We start from the raw sequence: 12,124 nt of genomic DNA on the forward strand, positions 1-12,124 counted from the left end.
CCAGCATGGCTCGGGTGGATTTGAAGCTCAAATTATTCAGCCAGCCCAGTGTCCAGCACACCCCCAGCAGGAAGCAGCAACCACAGCTTTCACAGCAATGGGAGGCAGTGCCCCTACAGTATTGTTTTGATGGCCAGCCCTGAGCCCGGTTGTTGCGAGGCATCCTGCATGGCCCTGTGGCTTGCAGGAGCTTTTCTACCCTGAGCCTCAAATGGGAATGGCAAATATAATGGGCTACAAGAATACCAGCTGTCTTGCTCTTGAGTAAGACCCTTTGTGTAGACTTCCAGAGCTAGTTGAAAGGCCAGGAAGGCCTATGTAGTTTCTTTTTAAATTTGAGTTGGCTCTGAGACTACTTTGATCAATAGAATTTGGTAGAAGAGAAGCTGGGCCAGTTTCTGGGCCCTGACCTTATGCAACACAAAGCATTTCCTGCATTTTAAGATGCTTGCTCTTGGTGTCCTGAGGTTCCATGCTTGACTATACTGAGGCTGGCATGCTTTAAGAACCCAGGTCATGCCGGGCGTGGTGGCGCACGCTTGTAATCCCCGCACTTGGGAGGCGGAGACAGGAGGATCGCGCAGGTTCGAAGCCAGCCACGCCAGCTTAAGAGACCCTGCTTCCAAATAAAAATTAGTATAAAAATAGGTCTGGGAGTGTAGCTCGGAGGTAGAAGGGCTTCCAGGAACCCTAGTACCACCACCAAAAAAAAAAAAAAAAAGGGAACCCAGGTCATGAGAAAGGGCCCTGGAGCCTGAGACTCCCTTATATGGAAGGAATGAAATGAGGTTCTGGACAGATGAGTAACAAAGCACCTCAGAATTGTTCATCTAACTTCAGCAGCCCCACAGAGCATGTGGAGCCAAAAGGAAGCACCAGCCAGGTTCTTCTGCACCAGTATTGGGAATGGCCTAGGAAGATTTGAGACAGCTCTGATTATTAATAAATATATTTCAAAATTGGGTGAGGGGCAGATCGGTGGAAGGACTTGGTTTCTGCCAAGAAGCAGGCAATTATTCTAATGTAGATTAACCTAGCTAAAGGTAATTAACAAGTGGAAAGAGAAGGGGAACTAGGACTTCCTCATTCTAAAGACAGGTTTACATAATAATTCCCATCTAGTTTGGATGGGAGGAGGGTAATGACCTTCAGAAAGGAGAAACCTGGGCATAGACCAAGATTCAGTGGGAAAAATCAAGAGGCGGGACTTTACCTATGTCAGAGTTACATAGAACAAGATGGAGGGCCTTATGTCTATAAAAACTATTCTGGGCTTTGTATTTTGGTGAATTTGTTCAAACCACCCCCTCATGCCACTCCTGAATGGCATGGGGCTGTGACTGTCTTCTGTATTTCTATCTTTTTAATAAACTCCTTTAAATCTTCAGCCAGAGCCCGGGCTATCGCATATTCATCCGTAGCTCAGGACAAGAACCCGCAAATTTTTTTTTGAGTGGAATTGTTTCCGGGGGTCTAACAAAGGTCCCCGAGGACTGTTTTCCTAAACGGTAACCCTCACCCCCAAACGGTAACATTAATTTTTCACTGCAACATCTTTAACTGTAACACTTCCAGAATCCCTGACTTGCAAGGGGCAATCAGAATAACACAGTTGTTTGAAGCCCCGGTGTTTTGGGGGTCATTTGTCACACAGCAGAGGATGACTGGAACCAGATGTCTAGAGGAAAACTGAAATGCCAGGGGTCCAGCAGACAGGTGCTCATGAATGGAATTTTATCACTGCACACTATTTGCTTCCAATCTTCTGTGGCCTGGGGAAATGCAAATTACACTAGAAAAAAAGAAACATTACAAACAGGAAGAAGCATAGCCACTGTACTGTCTGGGTTTTCCTACTGCCGTTTCGCTGTCCTGGTTTCCCCTGTGTGTCCTTCTCCTCTGCCACCCCTTACCTGTATGTTCACTGGGATCAAACATTGGACTTCTCCCTTCTCCCCTTTGGATGTTACTGGCTCTCCTCAGCTTCAGCTGCCCCTCCATATAGGAAGGGACACACAGGGGCTTAGACCTCTAGTTCCAAAGTCTATCCCGGGTTGCAGGTTCTCCCCCTGCACTGCCTGCAGATCCATTCTGGCATCTGAAACTGCCTTCTTAGAGCCTGAAACCTGGCCTGCCCCAAATCAAACTCCCTACCTCGAGTCAATTTCTCCATCCGTCTTTCCAACTTCTGTTAGTGGTCGTCAGCCCTGAAGCCTCTTGAATTGCCAGGCCATTCTTTTCTGATACATCTTTTTAATACGCCCCTCTCTTTTCTCTGGTTGTTGCCTAGACAACAGTCTGCAATCTCCTATCACTGGCTGCTCCGCCTTATTCCATCGCTCCCAACTATGATCTACACCAGTGTTCCTTACTGCATTTGCAAACAACCAGAGGGTTATGTAAATCAATTAAAAATAAAACAAATAGAATAAAACAAGAAAAATGTCGTTTTTCACACAGAAAAGCTATTCATTTTTTTCAATTAAATTATTTCAATTGTTTCCATTAAAAATATATGCTTGTACCAAGTTGCAATGGAAAATTATTTGGATTCAAAGGAAGGTGGAAAGACTCTGGTCTAAACTGTTGCTGCTTGTCAGACTGAGGCTCCTACAATTCAGTTGAGATCCAACCATGCTCCTACTCAAGTGTCACCTGAAGGAAGTGCCCCTTCTCACCCTCGGTCCTGCCACTTTCTAGACTTGGTCAAACCTCCTTTCCACCTTCTTTTCTACAACTTTTCTTCTACAACGAGCTCCTACCCAGATTGGGCTGATAACTGTCCTCCAAGTACATCTCCTGCCTTCTAGCCTCTGGGTTTGGACATTATTCCCACTGCCAGCTCTGGTTTCTCCAAACACCAACACTTGTTTTAGTGTTATAGAGGCAGTGGGGCATAGGAAAAAGGGTCAAGCTGTAGAGTCCACCAGCCAGAAAGTGACTCCAGGTTCTGCCACTTACTTTCTGGACACGTTCTATAATCTAGGGACTGAAGGGAACTTTGTGGAACTGGCATGAAGATTACCCAGACCACACATGACACATTCAGTACAATATATGGTAACTAGTAGTATCCTATTCAGGCCCTCTTGGAGCCAATGCCTCCAAAACAAAAACAAAAACAAAAATAAAACAAAAAAGACTATTGAGTGATAATATTTATGTTCATGATCATATAGCTAACATTTGTATTTTCTAAGTATAAATAATTGTGACAATATTGGGCATTTGAAGACACTCAAATGTTCTTCTGTCTTACTTCAAGCTTTCTAATCTTATTCTACTTTATATGCAGCGATTCTTATGCTTGTTAAATTTGGGGGGAGTATACTTAATACTGTTAGATCAGGTAAATTTTTTTTTTAAAGTTACCTAGTATTTCTCTCAATGGTTAGCAAAAGGAATTTCATATAGGAAGTACTCAAAGAATTAAGTGAAGCCGGGAGTGGTGGCGCATGCCTGTAATCTCAGTACTTGGGAAGCTGAGACAGTAGGATTGCAGGTTCGAAGCCAGCCTCAGCAATTTAGCAAGTCGCTCAGCAACATAGTGAGACCCTGTTTCAAAATAATAGGGCTGGGGGTATAGCTCTATAATAAAATAAAAGCTGGGTATGGCGGTACACACTTGTAATCTCAGCATTTGGGAGGCTGAGACAGGAGAACCCGGGTTCACAGCCAGTCTTGGCTACTTAGTGAGGCCCTCTGCAACTCAGTGAGACCCTGTTTCAAAATAATAGGGCTGGGGTTATAGCTTGGAGATAGAATGCCCCTGGGTTCTATCCCCAGTATCACAACAAATAAAATAAAATAAAAATAAAAGAGAGCTGGAGGTGTAGCTTGAAGACAGAATATAACCTGTGTTCAATCCCTAGTATCGCCCCCCCAAAAAAAAAGAAGAAGAAAAATAATTAAATGGCATTTAAGGTGGGAAGGTCACCATATCATAGTCAAACGAGAGGACAGTCCTCATCTGTGGTCCCTGCACAGATCTTTGAGGGTGAGCTCCCACTCTGTTCTGGCTTCTGTTCCCAGGACAGCATGTGTGCCGCTTCAGGTCTGTATCCTCGAGGATTTCAGTTTAGAGTGGGAATGGGCTCTGACATTACTGTTTGCCTAAGAGAAAGGGTAAGGAGACAAAGCCTACAAACTCTGTGTGGTAGTTTGAAAAAAAATCAGCATAAAAGTAGAAAGGAAGAATCTGAAACTATTTTAGGGAGGAAGGAGTCTTCAAATCTTGAAAAGTTGGAGTGAGTCAAATACACTCAAGATCAAATGTGCAAATCCCAGGGCTGCATTGACTCGCTCCTTGGAGTGAATGCTCTTTTCCTCTTAATCCATTATGCTAATACATACGCCACATTTTATGAGGCCAAGGTGAAAACTAATCAGGCTCTATTGTAACTAAGCCTGTTTAGCTGACACATGACACCCAAACGGATTTCTAGCCGGCAAATCAGGCCCGATGGTATCTGCAGGGCGGTGATGAATAATGAGGTAATCACAAAGGATTGTCTCACCAGCGCGCTCTGCTCTGCGAGGAGGTGGCAAAACAGCTTCAGATCTGAGGCCTTAACCCTTTTTTACTGGGCATCTGGCCCTGGAAACACTGCTGCGAGTGGGCTGCTGCAACCCTGACTCACATCTGGACCGACTCCTGTGGCAATGTCTCATTGAAAATTTTGCAGCGTGGAAAAACACGCTTAGTGCCTGCAGCTCTCGACTCTAAGAATCGGCAGCATTCCACCCGGCTCGTCACGTTCCGTGGCCCTCGAGTCGCCCACCGGCCACCGCCTTTACTGAAAGTCTTCGGCACGTGTGGATTTAATATTATAGATAGCTGAGAAGCGAGGGGCCCACGCCCAAGCCTCATTTGCTGACCAAGACCGGGTGATGGAAGGGGGAGCGAGTACAATTTGAGAACCACAAGAAAAAAAAAAAAAAAAAGCAATGTGCCATGAGGTCTTCCCTTTCTTTCTTTCTTTCTTTCTTTCTTTCTTTCTTTCTTTCTTTCTTTCTTTCTTTCTCCTTCTTTATTTTTGGTACTAGGGATTGAACCCCGTGGCATTTACCCTCCTGCTACACCCTCAGTCCTTTTTTATTTCAAGATAGGGTCTCACAAAGTTGCCAAGGGTCTTGCTAAATTTCTGAGGCTGGCCTCAAACCTATGATCCTTCTGTCTCAGCCTCCCAAGTACTGGGATTATAGGCATGTGCCACCACTCTCAGCTTAATTATCTCACTTTCTATTAATTCTGACAACCTTAACACAACACAGAGGAACCCTGAATCAGAGAGCTGATAAGGACCAGGGTTTGACTACTCATCATCATCATCGTCGTCGTCGTCATCATCACCACTATTGTTATTATTTGTGTGTGTATGTGGCATGGGACACTGAAGTCAGGGGCATTCCACCTCCAAGCTATACCCTGAGCCCTATTTTTTATTCTTTATTTTGAAACAGGGTCTCACTAAGTTGCAGAGGGCCTAAGTAGCTGAGGCTGGCCACGAACCTGTGTAAACCTGCAATCTCCTGTCTTAGCCTCCCAAGTGCTGGAGTTACAAGCATGAGCCACCATGCCTGGCTAATTACTGGCTAATTCTTTTGTTTTTAATTATAAAATTTTAATTGTTAAAATTTCCACTAAACGACCTTCATGCGCATTGTATTTCACAGTAGCGTTGCATGTTGGTCTTATTCTGACTCCATGTCACTCCTGAATTACCCAGGTATTCTCATCTTGGAGACAGCACCCCTGCTACAGCCCTCATTCCTCAGGGAGGGCCGATGCGCCACAATGGCTTCCAGCTGACCCAAAGTTGCTTTCAGACAGACCGGGGTTCAAGTTTCTCCGGGTTCTATAACGATAGGAAGGTCACTTAATTGCTTTAAATCTTAAGCTTCTATAACCAGGAAGTAAGATAGTGATAGATACTGTGTTATAGGGTTGTTGAGAAGATAAAATGCATAAGTGCATAAATTAAGCTAGCACAATGCCTGTCTAAGTACCATGATCTCCCCCTAAAAGAGTTACCATAATAACTACTCCAAGATGAGAAAAAATCTATGTGCTAGATTTTCTTTCCTCTATACCTCCTATATAAAGCCTTATGATGTGTCCTGGTTCACTGCCATCTGGTATTGTTGGAGCTGAAGATTAGAGAAACACAGGTGATCTGGCCTTACAAAGGTCTAGGGATGATACAGGCTGTCTGTTTGTACATATGATAGTGGGACTCTTCCCTAGGTCATCATGGCGGGGCTCTTCTCTAGGTCATGCAATTGACGTTTCTTTGTCTTATTTTCTATCTTGGTTCTTTATTTTATTTTATTTATTTTTTTAATTTAATTTTTATTTTTTATAAGTGGAACATATTGAGAGTGGTGTACATTTACATTGTGCTTCATGCCCTTCCCCCTCCATTTCCCTCCCCCCCAATAGAGAGTGTCTAGGTTAATCATGTTGTATTTATGCTATTACACATATTCGTATGTAGCTCCTCCATTGAACAACCTCAGCTTTCTTCCTCTCCTATCCTTCCATTCAAGATTTGCTGAGATTTCCCCTCCATCATCTGGAAACGCTCTGGTATTACCACCACTCCCTAGCTTGAACATATTAGAGAAAACATATGTCCCTTCTCTTTCTGTGCTTGGATAATCTCACTTAACATAATGTTCTCTAGTTCCTTCCATCTTCTTGCAAATGCTATTATTTTATTTTTCTTTATAGCTGAATAGAATTCCATTGTGTGTATTTCCCATAATTTTGCAATCCACTCATCTGTTGATGGAGATCTAGGTTGGTTCCATATTTTGGCTATTACAAATTGTGCTGCTATGAACATGGGCATGCATATGTTAACGTAATTCTCTGATTTCAACCCCTTTGGAAAGATACCCAGGAGTGGTATAGCTGGATCAAATGGTGGATCTATTCCCAGTTTTCTAAGGAATCTCCATACTGATCTCCATAGTGGCCGAATTACTTTGCACTCCCACCAACGGTGTAAAAGAATTCCTCTTTCCCCACATCCTCACCAGCAATTGTTGTTGTTTAATTTCTTTATGCTTGCCACTCTGATTGGGGTTAGATGGAATCTCAGCGTAGTTTTGATTTACATCTCCCTGATGGCTAGTGATGTTGAACATCTTTTCATGTATCTATTGGCCATTTTTATCTCTTCTTTTGTGAAATGTCTATTCATTTCAGTTGCCCATTTCTTGATTGGGTTGTTTGTTTTGCTAGTGTAGAGTCTTTTGAGCTCTTTGTATATTCTGGATATTAGCCCCCTATCTGAGTGGTGGCTGGTAAAGATCTTCTCCCATTCTATAGGCTTCCTCTTTAGGTTCTTGATGGTTTCCTTTGATGAGAAGAAACTTTTTAGTTTGAAGAGATCCCACTTATTAATTCTTGCTTTAATTTCCTGCGCTTTGGAAGTCTTATTGAGAAAGTTACTCCCTGTACCTATATGTTTAAGTGTAGATCCAATGCCCTTCTCAAATAACTTCACAGTCTCTGGTCTAATTTCTAAGTCTCTGATCCATTTCAAGTTGATTCCTGTGCATGGTGAGAAGTAAGGATTCAGATCCAACTTTCTATAAATGGATAGCCAATTCTCCCAGCACCATTTGTTGAAAAGGCTGTCTTTTCTCCAGCATATGAGTTTGGCCCCTTTGTCAAAGATCAGTTGACTATAGATGTGTGGGTTTGTTTCTGTGTCTCTATTCTGTTCCACTGGTCAATCTGCCTATTGTTGTGCCAATACTGTGCTGTTTTTACTCCTATTGCTCTATAGTATGATTTGAAGTCTGGGATTGTGATGCCTCCTGCCTGGTTCTTGTTGCTGAGAATTGCTTTGGCTATTCTGGGTCTTTTCTTCCTCCATACAAAATTCATAACTGATTTTTCCACGTCTATGAGAAATGTTGTTGGTATTTTAATGGGGATTGCATTGAATCTATAGATCACTTTTGGCAGAATGGCCATTTTGATGATATTAATTCTGCCTTTTCATGAGCAAGGGAGATCTTTCCATCTTCCAAGGTCTTCTTCAATTTCTTTCTTTAATGTTTTGTAGTTTTCTCTGTAGAGGTCTTTTACATCTTTGGTTAGGTTTATTCCTAGGTATTTTTTTTTATTAGTTTAGAGGTTATAGTAAATGGAATAGTTTTCTTTATTTCTTTTGTTGTGGATTCATTGTTGGCATAAAGAAAAGCAACTGATTTCTTTAGGTTGATTTTGTATCCTGCAACTTTGCTGAATTGGTTAATCGGCTCCAGAAGTCTTTTGGTTGAGTTCATTGGATCTTCTAGATAAAGAATCATATCATCTGCAAATAAGGATAGTTTTAGCTCCTCTCTTCCTATTTGAATTCCTTTGATTTCCTTCTCTTATTGCTGTGTCAAGAATCTCAAGGACTATATTGAAAAGGAGAGGTGATAATGGGCATCTTTGTCTTGTGCCTGATTTTAAAGAGAATTCTTGCAGTTTTTCTCCATTCAATATGATGTTGGCTTTGGGTTTATTGTATATAGCCTTAATGATGTTGAAATATGTTCCTTCTATTCCAATTTTCTGCAGTGTTCTTAACATAAATGGGTGTTGGATTTTGTTGAATGCTTTTTCAGCATCTATTGAAATGATCATATGGTTTTTGTTCTTAGTTCTATTTATGTGATGAATAACATGTATTGATTTGCATATGTTGAACCAGCCTTGCTTTTCTGGGATGAAACCAACTTGGTCATGGTGTACATGCGTATAGCTAGTATTTTGTTTAGAATTTTTGCATCTATGTTCATTAAGGATATTGGTCTGTAATTTTCCTTTCTTGAAGTATCTTTATTTGGTTTGGGGATTAATGTGATACTGGCCTCATAGAAGGAATTAGGAAGAATTCCATCTCTTTCAATTTCCTGGAACAAGTTGTGAAGTATTGGTATTAGTTCTTCACTGAAAATTTTGTAGAATTCAGCTGGGAACCCATTGGGGCCTGGGCTTTTCTTTGTTGGCAGAATTTTGATTGCTGTTTCTATTTCTTTGTTTGCTATTGGTTGGTTTAGGCTTGCTCTATGTCCTCTTCGTTCAGTTTAGGTAGGTTATATGTGCTTAGAAATCTATCAATTTCTTCCATGTTTTCCAGTCTGTTGTAGTATAAATTCTCAAAATAGTTTCTAATAATCCTTTGGATTTCCCCTCTTTCTGTGGTGATGTCTACTTTTTCATTTCTGATTTTAATAATTTGAGTTGATTCTCTCTTTCTTTTGATTAGGTTGGCCAGGGTTTGTCAATCCTATTAATCATCTCAAAGAACCAGCTTTTTGTTTTGTTGATTCTTTGAATTGATTTTTTGTTCTCCATTTCATTTATTTCTGCTCTGATTTTAATAATTTCTTGCCTTCTGCTGGCTTTGGGATTAGACTGTTGCAGTCTTTCTAGGTCCTTGAGTTGTGTCATTAGGTTGTTTGCTTCGTGGCTTTCTGTTCTTATGCTATGACCTCAATGCTATGAACTTTCCTCTCAACACTGCCTTCAAAGTGTCCCATAGATTTGGTGAGTTGTTTCTCTATTTTCATTTAATTGCATAAATTTCTTTACTTCTCCCCTAATTTCCGCTCTTACCCATTCGTCGTTCAAGAGTGTATCATTCAATCTTCATGTATTTAAATAGTTTATTTTGGATTTCCTGTTGTTGATTTCTACTTTCATTCCATTATGGTCTGAAAAGATGCAGGGAATTATATTACATCTTTTGAATTTGCTGGTCCTTTCTTTGTGCCCCAGAATGTGATCTATTTTGGAGAAGGTGCCATGGGCTGCTGAGAAGAATGTGTGTTCTTTTTTTCCTGGTTTAAATATTCTGCATATGCCTATTAAGTCCATTTGGTTTATAGTTTTCATCAGTTCTGCAGAGTCTTTACTCATCTTTTGCCTTGAAGGTCTATCTAGTGGCGTGAGAGCTGTATTGAAGTCTCCCACTATTATTATATTTGGGTCTATTTGAGATCTTATGTCCAAGAGGGTTTGTTTTACAAATGTAGCTGCACCCACATTCGGGGCATAAATATTTACTATCATTATATCTTCTTGGTGGATATCTTGGTTCGTTTAAACATTTCTATCCTATTTCTAACAACAACAAAATTTCCCTCCCTCTGGGAATTGTCAGGACAAGCAACCTTTCTCATGAATACAGAGCCTTTTTTGAAAGAGTTCTCAGCAGCCCTTCAAGAATTGCTGTTTTAAAAATTGTACCCATTGTGAAGTTCATTCAGAATTTGAGAAGTCTGCATCAGTCAACCTTGGAATGTAATTTTAAAGTAAAATCCTAGCAATTTCAAAACAGCTAAATTCCAAATGATGCCGAGAAAAAAGCACTCTCTTCACATCATTTGTTTCCATGTGTTTCAAATGCTTAATAAGGATGGCGATTTATGTTTGGATGGCTCATGTTTACATTTTCCTCTCCCAAGGGTACATTAGGATTTTTAACTTTCCTTAATTGTTTAAAATCCTTTTAAAAATATGCACTTCAAGCCAGGCCCGGTGGTGCACGCTTGTAACCCCAGTACTTGAGAGGCTGAGACAGAAGGATCATGGTTCAAGGACAGCCTCAGCTACTTAGTGAGGCCCTCTGCAACTTAGTGAGAACCTGTTTCAAAATAAAGAATTAAAATAGGGCTGGGGGTATAGCTCAGAGGTAGAATACTCCTGGTTTCAATTCCCAGCACCCCCCCACAAATATGAATATCCATATTTTTCTTAGAAAAACAGAACTCATGACAAAAACAAAGATATCACTCAGAATATGAAAGACCTCATGTGGCAATGAAATATTTAAATTGCAGTATCAGCCGGGCATGGTGGCTCATGATTGTAATTCCGGCATTTGGGAGGCTGAGATTGGAGGACCGAGGTTCAAGGACAGCCTCAGCTACTTAGTGAAGCCCTTTGCAAACTCAATGAGACCAAGTTTCAAAATAAAGAATAAAAAAATAGGGCTGGGGGTGTAGCTTGAAGGTAGAATACCCCTGGGTCCCATCCCCAGTACCACAAAATAATAATAATAAATTGCAGTATTATTTTTATATTTACATTTCTTCATTAAGACTTCTTAGTCTTATACCTCTTTGGGGTGACCATTATTTTCTTCCTACAGTGTCTACCAGGGAAAGTAATGTGAAGGAGAAAAATCTCCATTTCCCATCAGGTCAGAGGCTTTGGCACCTTTGAAGGCAGTGGCCGCACACCTTTACAGGGCTGTTTAAAGTCCATGTCTTCCCTAGTCTGTGAACGCTAGTCTAGAGAGAGCTTGTCTCTAAGGTATTTCCCTGTTCAGTTTATATCTATTTCATAAAGCGTTACACTATATATACATAGCATTTGTTGTTGATTACTTATGATTTCTGGTGATTTCTATAAAATGTTAGGTATCAGGCTCTTGATGAAGCATATAATCCCTTGTTATAACTGTTTCGATAAGGAAATCAGCTTTGACTTATGTCTTTTCTTACTTGTGTTACCTTTATTGGGAGCATAGGTAGCTTTGGGGGCTGCCTGTATTTCATTTTGCCACATGTAATTATGTTGCATGTCTAATCAGTCGTAAAATGTCATTGACCATATTATCTTACTCTTATCTTTTTCACATTCTGTATATCTGTTTTATTTAGAAGTTGTTTAGTTTTTACTTTAATGTCCACTTTATGCCAGTCCACTTCTCCTCCTTCTCAAAGAAGCATGAATTTAAAGATCTTTCCTGGGGCTCAGATCCCAGAGGCAGCACTCTGACTCCACAGGGCAGCAACTGATATGTCAACATTCCACCGTGATAAACAACAGATGAAGATGTAGGTTTTCAAGAGTAATCTTTTGTTAACTCAAGCTTTGCTATCTGACAGCCCATCTGGTCTTTGGCCTGCTCTATTTAAATCTTTAATATACTTTTAAAAAATTATTATTACTATTTCCCTTAATGTTTAAACCTCAGCATCCCTACTTACGTAGCATAAGTACTGTGTGAGTCTTATAAAAAACAGGAATATTACAAATTTAAAAAAAGGTACAAAATAAATCACTGATTCAATCTTATTTTTGCAATTGTCAGTTTTGGACCATAGC

The 12,124-nt window shown here is 40.6% G+C and overlaps 1 protein-coding gene across 1 annotated transcript in view; it reads right to left on the reverse strand.

Moving 5' to 3' along the window:
* SLC25A21 (solute carrier family 25 member 21) overlaps window positions 1-12,124 on the reverse strand; it is a gene marked incomplete at both ends in the record, with an annotated part of 535,450 nt that overhangs the window by 111,525 nt on the left and 411,801 nt on the right. The gene's annotated exons all lie outside the window — the stretch shown is intronic.

Source organism: Muscardinus avellanarius (assembly GCF_963383645.1).
Source record: "Muscardinus avellanarius genome assembly, chromosome: 12".
Classification (NCBI taxonomy): Eukaryota; Metazoa; Chordata; class Mammalia; order Rodentia; family Gliridae; genus Muscardinus; species Muscardinus avellanarius.